The sequence below is a fragment of the Argopecten irradians genome, chromosome 1 (assembly GCF_041381155.1).
Source record: "Argopecten irradians isolate NY chromosome 1, Ai_NY, whole genome shotgun sequence".
Taxonomy (NCBI): Eukaryota; Metazoa; Mollusca; class Bivalvia; order Pectinida; family Pectinidae; genus Argopecten; species Argopecten irradians.
In genome coordinates this window covers 51249295-51255806 of record NC_091134.1, presented here as the reverse complement: position 1 = coordinate 51255806, position 6512 = coordinate 51249295, and the positions used below count along the sequence as shown (strand labels likewise).

The 6512-nt window shown below is 35.8% G+C and overlaps 1 protein-coding gene across 1 annotated transcript in view; it reads left to right on the top strand.

The window, feature by feature from the left end:
- The first annotated feature begins 1538 nt into the window (after window positions 1–1538).
- LOC138332158 (retinol dehydrogenase 14-like) overlaps window positions 1539–6512 on the top strand; it is a 34251-nt gene continuing 29277 nt past the window's right edge. Inside the window, exon 1 of the mRNA XM_069280149.1 lies at window positions 1539–1543. The gene's annotated coding sequence lies outside the window, so the exon portion shown is untranslated. The remainder of the gene's footprint in view (window positions 1544–6512) is intronic.

Below are 6512 nucleotides of genomic sequence, written 5' to 3'. Positions count from 1 at the left end.
TCTGTTGACCATATTAAACAGAATTTGGATACCGTTGGATCAAAAAGGGAACCCTGTCACACACCTCTAATGGGCAACTTTAATTTGGCAATAGCACAGCCCCCTGCATTTTTTTAAACGTAATAAAAGGATTTGCACTAATATTACTACATGTAAGATTTAGTTTTGATTATATTGCTTCCTGGGCGATTTCCATAACTTCGTGAAAGACGTCATTTGGCGCAGCATTTGTTTTTCATTAAAGCCATTGTCATAAGTTTTATGCATTCTATTTTGATTAGCAATAATAATCAAACTTTAACTTTTTACTTCATTAAGAAAGACTTAATTCCACAATAAGTTTATCCAACACCTTGTTTTCTATACCATTCAATGTTTTGTCTTGCAATTTTGAATTGCCTTTGTTGAATTTAAGATAGATAGGTTTTGCGGATTCAGAATGCCTCGGAAGAAGAACTGGCGTAAGGGTTTGGCGAAGAAGAGGGTACTTCCTGAGACGCCGGAGGATGCTACCTCGTTTGAAAAATCTGAATGTGCTATGAGGATGCTACCTCGTTTAAAAACTCTGAATGTGCTAAGGAGGATGCTACCTCGTTTGAAAAATCTGAATGTGCTAATGAGGATGCTACCTCGTTAACAAAAGCTAAATGTTCTAATGAGGATGCTACCTCGTTAAAAACTGAGCTAATGAGATGCCTAAAAGTCGATTAGCTGTTAAAAAAGACGAGCTGTGAGATATCGTTTAAAATCTGAATGTGCTAAGGATGCTACCTCGTTTGTGCTAAAAGTACCTCGAATGTGCTTGTGAGGATGCTACCTCGTTAAAAAGTCTGAATGTGCTTGTGAGGATGCTACCTCGTTAAAAAAGACTGAATATGCTAGTGAGGATGCTACCTCGTTTAAAAACTCTGAATGTGCTAAGGAGGATGCTACCTCGTTAACAAAAGCTGAATGTGCTAATGAGGATGCTACCTCGTTAACAAAAGCTAAATGTTCTAATGAGGATGCTACCTCGTTAAAAAAGGCTGAATATGCTAATGAGGATGCTACCTCGTTTAAAAAGTCTGAATGTGCTTGTGAGGATGCTACCTCGTTAAAAAAGACTGAATATGCTAGTGAGGATGCTACCTCGTTGAAAAAGGCTGAAATTGAATGTGCCAAACCATCCTTAAAAGTTAGTATTCAAAAGCAAACGCTGAAAGGCAAACACAACCCTCGCTTCAATATAATGCTGATCACTGCAAAGGCAGATAGAAAAATTAGAAAAAATAAAATGAATGAAAATTCTGAGAAAACAATAGCTATTGACATTTCAAAGCAAAAGGTGAATCGTGTTAAAGGGATACACCGTACTTCTCAGTTAAGGTATTCTTGCGAGAAACCAACCAACCGTAGAAGAATTAAAACCAAAAACATGAAATTAAAACCACACAAAGAAAAACTGCTAACATTACATAAACAGAAAAAAAGAAAACAAAAAGAAAAACCAAACAAACAGAAACAATGCAAAGATTCTGAGAGTAAATGTAAAACAGATATTCCAATTCTTAATGACATTGAAGAAAAGTGTCGCGCTACAGACAATGGAAACTCAGAAAAAGAAAATGTTGTTAGTTCGATGAGAAAATGTAGAAAACCACGTGGATTGAGGAAAACAAAGGAAAACGAACATGTTTCATTACCAATCACTAAAGAAACGAAAACTTTGATAAAAAACAAAATAGACCAGTTGTCCAGTCAACAGAATTATTCACATGAATATTTTGCTGGTCCAAACAGAGGTACCACTGAACAGACAATAGATGAAACGGCTGAATTTGAACAAACAGATGAAGTTCAATTTGAAAGTGAAACTGGACCTGCAGTGTTTTACTTTAAACCATTATCCACTGGAACACAACAGAGATTGACAAAGAAATTGAAAATCAGCAGTAATTGTCGCAATGAAAAAGACAAAATGAATTATAAAATATTGGGTAAGCCTAAGCAAACAAAACGAATACTCGGTGATGGTAACTGCTTTTTCAGAGCATTGTCGTATAATCTAAGTAATGATGAAACGCACCATAGAAAAATTCGACACGACACCGTTATACACATGGTTCAGAATGCTAACCAATACAATAGTCACTTGAGATCTGGTTATAAATCTGTTAGTGATTGGGTGATGAAGAAAAAAATGCTTGAAAATGGAACATGGGCGACAGAAATTGAAATATTGGCCGCTGCTGATTTTCTCGGAACCGATGTGTACATCTATGAAGAGAATATGTCATCTTGGTTGAAATTTTCAGCAAAGCAGGTAGATCGAAACAGAGAAGTAGAACAAGAAGCCATATATCTGATACATAGATATCGAGCTCATTATGATGTGGTGTTATGCGTTGAAGATACTTTTGGAAATGTTGAATCATTTGCTGGTTGTAATCGGGCATCTGTATGTAGTGGTAAAGATATATGTAGAAAACAAACAAAACAGTTTGGCAGTGACAAAGAAGTACTCAAAAGACCAGGCGCTTATGTAGAATCAGTTGCAAAAAAAACGAATTCGACAGCTTTTAAATCTTTGAATGAACACAGTTCCCATTTAGATGAGAATCAATGCCAGCCTTGCAAAAGTATTGAAAAAATAAAGACGCAAAGGGACATGCATGAATCGGTGCAGGGAAATTTTCATCAGGGACACCGAAGATTTTTAGACAATGCAGGGAAACAATGTGTAATGAACAGTTTAGCAGCTCTTATATATAGCAAAGAAAAGCCTGTTAGTACGTGGATGAGTCCGGATCTGGACCAAATACTGATTGAGGGCGACGAGGTATATGGTTTCCTTCAGCAGAGCTCTACAATGCACAATGAATACGTGTCTATAAATGAAATACCAAGAGAGTTAGAATGTTATGGGAAAAATTATCAGTTCGAATTTCAAGAACCTCTAGAGGGTACACTTGGACATACAGGTGAAGATCTCGATGTGTTACTGTTTGTCACACTGAATGAAGCATTACATGCCGCGTTAAACCAACCTGAAAGTCATGGTGCTTTTATTACATTTAAAGGAAACACGTTCATAATTATTAAGGAAGCTGGCGGGTACTACGCTTTCGATTCTCATTCAAGGAATTATTTAGGTTTACAAATACCATGCGGGAGAAGTGTAGTTGTTCATCGATCTTGCATTGATGAGGTGTATGATCATTGCATTCAATTGGCTCTGTCAATGAATTACAACATGTACGACAGGTTCGAAATTACTGCAGTTACTGTCAAACGACAACTCGCTGTTGATCTTAACGGCACGGTTAATCAAGCTGCTGAAACCTCAAATCTAATTAATTGTTCTAGAGCAATATCACAAGATGTTCATGATACAGGCTTGTTACTATCTAAGAAGAAACAAATCAGGAAGTCTTACAAGAAAAAGCAAATAGAAAGGAAGTTAAGAATGAGAGAATACAGACATAAATCAATTGAGGTAACCGATTCTTTTGGAAATAAAACTGATTACAGGTTGTACGAAGGGAAAAAGGAAAAACTAAGACTGAAGTATGCATTTGATAGCGTCTATAAGGAATCTAAAAAAGCCAATACAAAAAAGAAATACGCAAATGACAATACATACAAAGAATGTAAAATGGCCAATTCAATTATGAAATACGCTACGGACATAGAGCACAAGCAAAATGTGAACAAGGCATCAAAAAGGAAATACCAATGCGACGTGGAGCACAGAGAAAATATAAAAGCTGCATCAAAAAGAAAGTATGAGATCAATGAAGAACATAAAGAAAGTGTAAAAGCTGCATCAAAAAGAAAGTATGAATGTTGCGAAGAGCACAGACAAAATAAAATTAATTCGTCAAAAAGGAAATATGAATGCAATGAGGAGCACAGGGAAAGTGTAAAAACTGCATCAAAGGGAAAATATAAGATCAACGAAGAGCACAGGGAAAAATTAAAAGCTGTATCAAAAAGAAAGTATGAGATCAATGAAGAACATAAAGAAAGTGTAAAAGCTGCATCAAAAAGAAAGTATGAATGTAATGAAGAGCACAGACAAACTAAAATTCATTCATCAAAAAGAAAATATGAATGCAACGAACAGCACAAAGAAAGTTTGAAAAGTGCATCTAAAAGAAAATATGGGTTAGACGCCCAGAAAAAGAAGGTTAAAGATAGAGTTAAAAAAACAAGAAATAGATTGGAAAACCAAAAACAAGATTTAAACTTTGTTATTAACACATTTTCAAACATTATTAAGGAATGTCCTGATCATATATGTTCTGTCTGTCACAAATTGCTTTTCAGGAAACAGGTCCTACGATGCCACAAGGATAATTATGTTAAAATGGGACAGAAAAGTATCGAGGTAGCACAGCTTTGCATATCTGAACGTTGTTAATCCTTGTTCAGATGATGACAACCACCAGTGCTCAAACATGTGTTTTTCGTGGATTTGTTTTACATGTCATAGAAAATTACTAGATGGAAAAATTCCCAGTGAGGCAGCAATGAACAAAATGGAAACCGTTGATATCCCTTCAGAACTCAAGTGTTTAAATCCAATTGAATCGCATTTGATTTCAATAATTGTGCCATTTATGAAAATGATACCTTTACCGAAAGGTGGACAACACGGTGTTCATGGACCAGTTGTGTGTGTTCCAGCAGATATTAACACGTCCATTACAAGTTTACCTAGATGTGAGAGTGATAACCAATTAATTCGTGTAAAACTGAAAAGAAAACTGTCATACAAAGGTCATTATGACTACCATTTTGTAAATACAAATCATCTTGAAAAGGCAATTGCATATTTAAAGGATAGAAATAAGTGGTACGCAAATGTGAAAGTAGAGGAATTTTGGGAAAACCCTATTGAGGAAAACACTGAGAACACCAATGTGGAAAATGAGGTAGAAAACAAAAATGCAGAAAATAATGACAATGAAGTGGTTGATGACGGTGTTGATAATGCACTTCACGCTTTGCCACTTGATACTTGTTTACAACCTGTGGATATAGGACAAGAAGTCCTTGATCAATATTTTGACAAAATATTTTCTGTAGCTCCATGCGAGAAAAACAACCCAATTAGTGTTTTAATGGAAAAGGGGATTGAAGCAAAAGCATTTCCTGTATTATTTCCAGACGGAGAAAATGTTTTTAGTGATGACCGTGATATAAACATAACTTTATGTAGATATTTGCATAACAGATTAATGAATGCAGACAATAGGTTTGCAAAAAACACAGATTTCATATTCTTTGCACAATATATATCAGAATTACAACAAGTGGTATCGAATGTCTCGATAGCTTTGAGAAAAGGAACCAGTATTGGTCAAGATGGAAAAAATGTCACTTCTGAAACATTTAAAAACCATGAAAATGTTAAATCGATTCTAAAAAATGACGAAGGTTACAAGTTCCTTAAACCAATAAGAGGTACACCACCATATTGGCAAGCAACACAAAAAGATCTGTTTGCTATGCTACGCCAGCTTGGGCTTCCAACCTGGTTTTGTTCATTTTCAGCAGCAGAAATGAGATGGACCGAAGTAATGGAATGCATTTTAAATCAGCAAAATGATAAAAGAAAAATAGAAATGTTAGGATGGAAAGAGAAAAACGATATATTAAAAAGCAATCCTATAACAGTAGCTAGAATGTTTGAACACCGCTTTCACTATTTCTTAAAGGATGTTATCATGTCCAAAGCTAATCCAATAGGTAACGTAATTGACTATTTCTATAGAGTTGAATTCCAACAGAGAGGGTCACCGCACACTCATTGTTTATTCTGGATAGAGAATGCCCCACAGTTGGACAAAGATGATGATGCAGACATAGTCGATTTTGTTAACGAATATGTTACATGTAGAATGCCTCCGGATAGCGAAACAGAACTGCACGAAATAGTTACAAGTGTCCAACAACATAGTAAACGACATTCTAAGTCTTGTATAAAGGGTGGAAAAGCATGTCGATTTAACTTTCCTAGACCACCATCAGCCGAGACATTTGTTTCACGTCCACAAAACAATTCAAAAGACATAAAAAAGTCAGACCCCACAATGAGTGCAGTAGAGTTTGAAGAGGTTTGCTCACATAACATGAAAATTGGAAAATATGTCTGTCGAAATGGCAAAAGCTACATTGGGTTCTTTGTGGGAACGTATAACATCTGCAGACCATGATACTGAAACAGTTGAAACCATTTTTCATGAACTAGGATTGACACAATCTATGTTTGAACAAGCATGCAATACTCTCACGAAAAAAACAAATGTGGTTCTAAAGAGAGATGTAAATGAAACCTGGACAAACCAGTACAACCCACACTTACTGCAATGCTGGAATGCAAATATGGATATTCAGTATATAACCGACGCATACGCATGTGTTGTTTACATAGTGTCATACATTTCCAAAGCCGAAAGGGAAATCAGTCAAATACTTGATCATGCTCAGACTGAAGCTAAAGAGGGCAACTGTGATGCAGAAAAGGC